Genomic DNA, 9,931 nt, shown 5'->3' with positions numbered 1-9,931 from the left:
AGGTTGATCAAGAGGTAGAAGATGTCAAAGAAGAGCACAAGGGAGTGGAGCTTGAAATTACCTTGCAAAAGTTGTTGGAAACCCCTCCCCCTAAGTTGCCATCATCCTTCACAACATTCAAGTGGGTAAAATTCATCTCCCATAGCTTTCTAATCCCACTTGAATATGGGCTACTGGAGACGGATGGTCAACTTAGAGCTCTTTGTGGCATTAAGAGTAAGAGGAAGATGGTCAGTGGTAAGAATTGTCCTGCAAGGTTCATCATGGTTGGAAGCTTTAAGTTTAAACGCAAAAGTTGGTGTAGAGCTCAATTGAATGGGTCTAGGACGCTGTTTGGTAGCTGCAGTGAGAATTCAAATTACTTATCACCCGGCTGGAAAAATACAGATCCCGACAAAAATGGGTGTAAAAGCAAGGTTTGGGATCCTGGAATCTGTTCTGACATCCAACACCCCGGGAGCCTAAGAATCTTTTTGAAGCCGCTCAAGGGTTTTACATACCTAGTTTGGGACCCCGGAGGTTACTGGAATCATAAACACTGGTGGAGATTCCTGGATGAGTTCAAGCATAAGCCACCATAACAGGAAGCTCATCAAATGTCCAACTTAAGGACTTTAACTAAAAGTGCTAGGTGGGAGACAACCCACCATGGTATGATCGTCCTTTTTCATTTTTATTTAGTTTTATTTGTTTTTGAATTTTATTTTATTTTGTTATATTGAACCTGGAGTTTTGCATCATATTCATATTAACACTGCATTCTGCATTTTTCAGATTACAAAAAAAAAAAAGAAGCGAGCACGCGACGCGACCGCATCAGCGACGCGTCCGCGTCGCAAGGAGAGGGGAGAAAAATAAAAATGAACAGAGAGTTTCGCAGGAGCAGCGCTGGAGGTGTGCCAATGGCACAAATCGACCCACGCGACCGCGTCACCCACGCGGCCGCGTGACCTGAAATCGGCGTAAAAAGGGTGCATGGCCGAAAGTTGTGCTGGAGTTGGGCTGGACTCGTGCTGGCAGCCCAAGCCCTCCCATGCGAATGCGTGCCCCACGCGTCCGCGTGCCCCACGCGTCCGCGTGCCCCACGCGTCCGCGTCATATTGGAAATAAGGCAACCCGCGCGATCGCGTCGACCACGCGACCGCGTCACCCTGGATTTTGGCAATACTAAGTTTTGAACAGAGAGTTGTGCGACCGCGATGCTGCACTCTCGCCACTAGCACAATTCGAGTCACGCGATCGCGTGCCCCACGCGTCCGCGTCGCCTAACCTTATTGCGCACCACGCGACCGCGTCGCCAGCGTCGCACAACCTATCCAGATTAGTGCCAATATTCTTATCTTTTCTTCTCCGAATCCTTATTCTCTTATCTTTTCTTATTTCTTTCTTCTCCCTCTCTTATTTTCTCTCACTCCCATTCTATTTTATTTAATTTATTTACATACTTTCATTCATTAAATATTTTTATTTTTTTTAAATTTATTAATTTTGGTGTTCAAAAGTTCTTATTCAAATGTTACATCTTTTCTTGAATTACTTTGGTGCTTAATAACTTGTTTTACACCGTGGGATGATATTAATTATCTGCCAATGCCAATCTTTTATAATACTTGCACTTCATTTGCATTGCCACGAACTTACATTGTCTTTCATTACCCACTTTTGATCTGCCATGTACTTCTATTATTTTCTCACTTGCATGTTATAGCTACCATGTAATTGAGACCCTTATTATCTGGCATTAACACCCACATTTTATTTATTTATTTTCTATCTTAATGGGAGAGACAAACAAGTTCCTACGCACATTCCTTGATGAGAAAAGCATCAGTTGAAGCAACCCGTCCACTTGCACATCTTCGCATGCACCGAGGACGGTGCAACCTTTAAGTGTGGGGAGGTCGATACCGATCTCCGTGGGTTAGTACTTTCTTTTCAACACCAATAATCTTATTTTCTTTATTTGTTCATTGTTGCATCTGCATATTTGATTGCATATTTATTTGATTTTGTGCATTTAGTTACTACTTGGTTAAAATAATAAATCTCTTTTTAAGATCCTATTTTTGAAAAAAAAAATTTCACTAATTTAAATAAAAATTTTAAAAAAAATTTATGTGTTAAATTTGTTTGAAGTTGTATTTGGAACATGGTTTTTGAGCCAAAGAACACACAACCTGTGAGACTTTGAGCTTATTTACATGGTTACATTATTTAACCATAAATATTTTATTCCTGTGTGTTTCCTTCTCTATGATTGTAATCTGTATTTTGTTCCAGTCTATATGTCCTTTGTTTAGTATATTTACATGCTTGCGTATGATTGAGGCCATATTTGATTATCAACTCACTTACCCCAAATAAGCCTACCTTTTACATCACCTTTGTTAGCCCCTTGAGCTTTTAATCCCCTTCTGTTCTATAACCACATCACTAGCCTTAAGCGGAAAACAAATTAATTATCCCAATTGAATCTTTGGTTAGCTTAAGATAGAGATTGTGTAGAAAATAAGTGTCGGGAAATTTTGGGAACATGGGTTGATAAGGGAATGTAACATGTTTCTAATTTATTTGAATATTAGGAATTTGGGAACCTACTCATGAAAAATGAAAATAGAAAAATAATAGAAAAATCCATGTGCATTGATAAGTTATGTTTATTTCTCTACGAAAAAAAAAAGAGAGAAAGAAAAAAATATATATATATAAATTAATAAATAAGGGGACAAAATTACCCCAAATATTAAGTTTAATAAAAGATCAATGCACATGTGATAAAAATTAAAGAAAATTTGGTACATGAGTATGGGAATTATACAAAAGTGGGAATTATGGGTAGCTAGGCATGAATTTAAAAGTATATAGAGTATATGTATATTAGGTGAGAGCTTAAGTTAATTAAAGATTCAATTTATAAAGCTCACTTAGCCATATATATACCTTTACCCTTACCTTTGCCCCATTACAACCGTGAAAAAGACCTCATGATGTTTGCATTGGTATATTAAATATTGTTGATTGGTTAGATGAAGAACAAGGTTTAGAAAGCATGACTAGAGAAGAGTAGAGTGAATAACCCTATACACTTGAGAGATTAGAGTGATACACACTACCAGTGAGGGTTCAATGCTTGATTATATGTTCCCTGCTTTCATGAGCTGTCTTCTTACAAGTTTACCTGATTTTTATTTTATGATTTGAATTAGTGAAATCTGATTTATGTTTATCTTGGAGAACTTATTTATTTTTAACCAAGTAAGTAGAAACATTTTGCATGTAGTTGCATTCATATAGATAGGATTGCATTTCATACATCATACCATTCCTCTTCATCTTTATAGCTTCTCTTGAGCTTAGCATGAGGACATGCTAGTGTTTAAGTGTGGGGAGGTTGATAAACCACTATTTCATGGTTTATCTTGTGCTCAATTGAGTGGTTTTTATCTACTCTTTACCCACTTATTCATACTATTTGCATGGTTTTACATTTGCCTTCCTAATTATGTACTTTGATTGAAAACATGCTTCTTTGGACTTATAATTGCTAATATTAATCCTCTCTTATTACCATTAGATGCCTTGATATGTGTGTTGAGTGATTTCAGATATTATAGGGCAGGAATGACTCAGAGGATGGGAAGAAAGCATGCAAAAATGGAAGGAATGCAAGAAGTTGGAGAAAATGCTAAGCTGTCCAGCCTGACCTCTCTGCACTCAAACGGCTATAACTTTAGCTACAGAGGTCCAAACGACGCGGTTCTAGTTGCGTTGGAAAGCTAACGTCCAGGGCTTCGATTTGATATATAATATGATATAGTTTCCCTGACGCTAGGTGACACGACCGCGTGATCCATGCGGCCGCGTCGCAATGACGGAAATCCAGCGTGGCAAAATTCGAACCCAGCGAATTCTGGACTGTTTTTGACCCAGTTTGCGGCCCAGAAAATACAGATTAGAGGCTATAAAGTGGGGGACTGCATTCATTCAAAAGGAGGCTTCCAAATTCACAATTTTAGGGGTAGATGTAGTTTTTAGAGAGAGAGGTTCTCTCCTCTCTCTTAGGATTAGGATTTAGGATTTCTCTTAGTTTTAGGAGTGACTCTCAATCCCAGGTTCTTTATTTTTATTTAATTTATGAACTCTTCCATGTTACATATAATTCTCTTAATTAATGTTATTTGAGGTATTTCCATTCATGATTGCTTTCTTTTATTTACATGATTACTGCTTCCCATCTGAAGACATTTTTAATTCAATAAATTTACCATTTTCTTTCTTTTGGCTTTGGTCAAATAATTGGTAACCCTTCAGTTATCAAACTCATTGTTAATTGAAAATTGGAATTCATCCACCTAACTTACCTTCATAGTTAGAGGTTAACAAAGTGGGAGAAGAATCCAATTCTCATTACAATTGATAAGGATAACCAGGATAGGACTTCCAGTTCACATACCTTGCCAAAAGCTTATTTTTCAGTTATCTATTTATTTTTATTGCTTTGAAAATATACCTGTGCGCATTGCCCAAACTTCTAAAACCCCTAATTTACAATCTTCATAACCAATAATAAGAACATACTTCCCTGCAATTCCTTGAGACGACGACCCGAGGTTTGAATACTCGGTTATCAATTTCAAAGGGATTTGTTACTTGTGACAACCAAAACGTTTGTACGAAAGGGATTTTTGTCGGTTTAGAGACTGTATCTACAACGCGACTACTTTTATGACATTCTTTACTGGCAAAAATCCTAACGTCAGTCGGCACTTTGGTAGAAGACACAGGAGGAACGACATCATCATCATCACCCTCATCATCAGGGACAATCTTGCCATCCCTGACAATATTATCCATGCTAAAAAGGGTGAGGTCGGCCTCGGGAGCAATGACCTGAACTTGCTCCCTCAAGTTCTCATAAGCAGCAGTCACGCTACCAACGAGATGACTTTGGAGCTCAGTATAATCTTCCCGAACACTGTCAAGCTCCCCCCTCAGGCGCATCACTTCCCGATAAGATGAAAGGTAACTCTCCTTGTGCATCAAGACTGCGTCCTCAGCCAACCTCAAAGAAGCCGCCAATGATTGAGAGCTCGCCTCCTCATTTTTCAAGTCCTTCTCCAGCTTGGCTACCTTCGTCTCAAGCTCCTTCTTTAGCTCCTTCATCCGATCAAACTCCTGTTTCGCCTCCTCCATAAACGCTTTAGTAGCGTGGAGAGGGAGATTCTGAGCAGTCCGATATATGGCAGCCGACATGTACGCCATCTTCACATGATTTCGGGCCATGAATTCCAAGTGATGGAGGATGGACACATCGTCCATGGAGAGAGTGCCATAAGGACTGATTTGTTGGTCCACGAATTCAATAGCATTAAAATCAGGAGCATCGAGGTCAAAGGGCTCAGCAATCTTTTATTTTTTATTGGGAGGAGCAACAGAAGGAGCAACAGAGGTGACATGAGGATCTGCCAAACAAACTCAGGGTGTAGGGATCACCTTCTTCATCACGGCGGAGCTCTGCACCGATGGATTCTCGCGCACTTGGGAAGATCCCTCCCCAGCCGCCTGGGCAGCAGCATTTTTGGCAGTAGTCGCCCTCTGCGCCCTCTTATAAGCTTTCATGGATTCATTATTCTTCATTGCCTCTGCAAACAAAACAGAAAACTCAGCTACAAGTCGGACAAGTCGGAAAGGACAGCTACAAGCAACATAAACAAAATAATAAAAGAAACACAAGATACCCAGTTCAGTTTGAAGAAGAGTAGGATTGGTTAGAAATTTCTTTGTATCAAGATGGGGAGGTTGACCCCAGCGTTCTTCCAAGATAGTCACAAAGGCTCGCTCAGCCTCATCCAACATCTCCCACGAATACCTGGAGACCCTCACATCTTTTTGCCATTCCAAGAGAAAAGCAGGTTCATCATTCTCATCTAAAGAAAAGGGCCGAGCTCCTTCAACAGCCCGGACCTTGAAAAAGTAGTTTTTAAAATCACGGAACGACTCGTCAAACATGGAAAAAACCTTCTTCCCCTGAGTAGAACGAAAAGAGACCCAGGCCGACTTCTTTTTTACCACACCGGGCTTAGTCAAGACAAAGAGATAGAAAAAGAGAGATTGGGAAGCAGGAATACCAAAACCATCGCACAACAATTGGAAAATTTTAATAAAACCCCAGGAATTGGGGTGAAGTTGAGAAGGGGCAACATTACAAGACCATAACAGGTTGGTTTCGAATTTGGTAAAAGGAAGGGTGATACCCAGCTGACCAAAGAAAAAATCATAAGCATAAAAGAATGGGCGACCATCAACAACTCGAGTCGAAAAGCAGACTCTCTCGTCAGAAGAGGGAGGGACAAGTTCATAGTTCTTCTCATCACTAGAATTACTACAGACACTGTGAAACTGCCTAAGCTGAGTACAAAATTCAGAATCAACCAGTGAGACACACATAAGAACCATGGAGTCCACCCAATCAGCCATACCCGCGGGAACCTGGGAAGAAATTTCGACAACGTTATTTCGGGAAGACATGAGGTCAACTAAATCCTACAAAAAGAAAAGAAGAATGGATTACTCAAAAACATCTCGGACAAAGGGCAAAACATCTCGACGGACGGATAAACAAAAAGGGAAAACCCCAAGACTCAAGACAAAGGTCTTGGGGCATCCCTTGGAGGCAGTAAACAAGCAAGATTTTCAAGTTATTTCTACGGCCTACATCCCAGCACTCATCAAAATCCAGAAAGAAAACAAAAGAAAGCGAAAATGCAAAAGGTCCACTCTCATACAGTTTATCAGAAGAAAGCACCATTTCTACAGTTTATCAGAAATGGCCAAGCGAAAAGGCGCAAACTTTTTTGAAATCAAGCAAAAAAAATCATCAGCAAAGAACAAGCACCAACACTGAGCATACCAAACAAATTATCATCAAAAGCACAAACGAGAAATAACATGCAGAAGCCCTAAGCACATTAAAGCAATAGGAAAGGCGAAAAAGATTCATACAAAAGGATGAAAAAACTTCAAAGCACGCATTACGATAGTAACCAGGCACAGTAAAAGCAGAAAGATCCAAACTTCCCTCAAAGCAAAATCGCAACTTAATCACAAAAAGCCAAAGCAGCGAAAGAGAAAGAAAGTACGAATGGAACTCACCTGGAGAAGAGAAAAGCTTCAAAGGAAAGAGGGAGGTGTAAAAATGAAAGTTGTCCCGAGAATCGCCAAGCGATGCCGCAACGCAGGAAAAGAAGAAACGTAGGCGAAAAATAGAGAACGAGAAAAACGGAGGAAAATGGTGAAGAAGTTACAAAAGAGCAAAGAAGAGAAACCGTTTCTGAGTTTTCAAAAATCAAAATAAAGAGCCAAAGGAAAAACGGGGCAATTAATACTAATTAATTAGGGTATTAAACCCTCGCATGTTCCCCAGCACAAAGCGCTAATACAAAAGCGCGCGCTTTTAGAGAAAAACGTTCTACATTCAAAAGATTTTACAAAAGGAAGAAATCGACAAAATGCTTGAGTTTGGCTTCGTCAGAGAAGGACCGAAGTCAAAGACTCGACCTCAACAAAAAGACCGAGCTCAAGGAGGGGCACTGTTCATACCCTGGGTCGAGTTACCCGACCCGGGATGATTGGCGACAAAGCGACCGACCTCTTCAGGTCAGGCTATTCGACCTCTTCTCAAAGAGGTCGGCCAAATCGACAGAAAAGCCCAATAAAGGGCCCAAATAGAGGAACACGACCCAAATCCACAGGCCGTCCAAGCCTATAGAGATAAGGGCGGTTCCCTTGAAGATAAGCTGACCTCAACTCAAAGATAAAGATAAGATAAGATAACTAACTTATCTTATCTAGAAAGGTCACTCTACAACTACTATAAATACACTAGAGGACCCAGGTATAACTCATACTCTGATTCTACATAACACCTGTTTAATACCCATGCTAAATTAAGCATCGGAGTCTCTTGCAGGTTCCCCCACCCTTCGGTGACAGAGGATCAGTAGCACGTCCAAGTCCAAACAAGTCGGGCGTACCAGCTCCGGCCTCCATTCACCAGCCGGACACATCGGTTCCGACCACCACTGAGGATCTCGTCCGAGATCGACCTATACCTTCAGGTAACCCTCGGAACACCCTACAAAACTCAACTCAAACTAAACTAATGATAACTAGACATGTGATTCACCTTTAGTCCTTGGGTAAAATAGCATCAGAGATGAGTTGGATTTGGGATTGGGAAGCCCAGAATTCGCCCCCAGCATTTTCCCTTTAAGTGAGTCACGTGCGAGCATCGACGCATACGCATGGGTCACGCGCACGCGTCGCTTTACAATTTTCCATCCACGCGCACGCGTCATGTACGCGTACGCGTCGCCATGCGATGTCACAATCCACACGTGCGCGTCTGCTGTGCGTGCTCGTGGGTCTCAGCATCCCAAATCCTTGTTTCTTCATGAGTTCTCCACTTGCATGCTTTTCCTCTTCACCCCTTTGATCCATTCCTAACATTTCCAATCTAAATTCACTAACAAACATATCAAGGCATCTAGTAGAATCAAAGGTGAATAAAAATTTGAAATTAATGGCCTAAAAAGCATGTTTTCACACTTAAGCACAAATTAGGAGACAATCATGAAACCATGCCATTTCATTGGATAAATGTGGGTAAAAGGTGATAAAATCCCCTAAATCAAGCACAAGATAAACCCTACAAATGGGGTTTATCAACCTCCCCACACTTAAACCAAGCCTGTCCTCATGCTTAAACCAAGAGAGAAACAAAGGGTATCAACATTTATTCAATGTAAATAAACTATATGCAACCTAAATAATATGCAACTATCTAAATTAATGCAATTGCTTAGTCAAAATAAATCAATTTCCAAGAAGCATATATGCACAAGGGCCAAGGACTAGCAAGTCTAATCCACAATTGAATTGAGTTATTAAATATTTTTATAAACTTGCAAGAAAAGTGATGATTGTAGGTGAAAACATGTAATTGAGTATCAAACCCTCATCGGAAGTGTTTTCACTCTATTCGCTCAAGTGTTTAGGGTTGATTCACTCAATTCTCCCCTAATCATGCTTTCTAATATTTGTTTTTCATGTAACAATCAACATTTATTTCATGCATGCATACAAATATCATGAGGTCTTTTCTTAGGTTGTAATGGGGCTAGGGTCAAGGTAGGATGCATATTTGGTCAAGTGGACTTGAAATTTGAATCTTTGATAAGCTTAGACTTCCCACCTAACCTATGACATCCTATAAAATTTCAAGGCTAACCTAACTACCCACTCTTCTCACTTTTTCACATACTCATGCATTTTCTTTTTACTTCACAACACATATGCATTGATTTTATTATTTTGCTTTGGGGCATTTTGTCCCCTTTTTTTTCTTTCTTTTTCTTTTTCTTTCTTTTTCTATTTTTTTTCTTTTCCATATTATTTTTTCTTTTTCTTTTCTTTTTGCTTTGCAATAAAATATATACAAAAGCATCAATGCATAAGGTTTTACATTCATTACATATGAGCATGTACCCAATTCCCAATATTTACAACAAAAATACAAAACTACCCTTTTATTCACCCAATGTCCCAAGTTTTCCCACACTTGAATGATACACACAGACACTAGCCTAAGCTAATCAAAGATCCAAATAAGGACATTTATTGTTTTCCGCTTTAAGGCTTGTAATGTGCTAAATTAAGAACAAGTGGGTTAATCGTAGGCTCAAATTGGCTAACAATGGAAGATAAAAGGTAGGGCTATTTGGGTAAGTGAGCTAAATGAAATGATGGCCTCAACCATATAAATGCATGAATATACAAAATAATAGACATAAAGAACTAAACAAATCAACGATTACAATCATAGAAAGAGAATAATGCACATAAGAAAGAAAATAAGTGGTTATAAGATGTA

The sequence above is a fragment of the Arachis ipaensis genome, chromosome B06 (genome assembly GCF_000816755.2).
Source record: "Arachis ipaensis cultivar K30076 chromosome B06, Araip1.1, whole genome shotgun sequence".
NCBI classification, from domain to species: Eukaryota; Viridiplantae; Streptophyta; class Magnoliopsida; order Fabales; family Fabaceae; genus Arachis; species Arachis ipaensis.
This window is presented reverse-complemented; position numbering follows the sequence as displayed.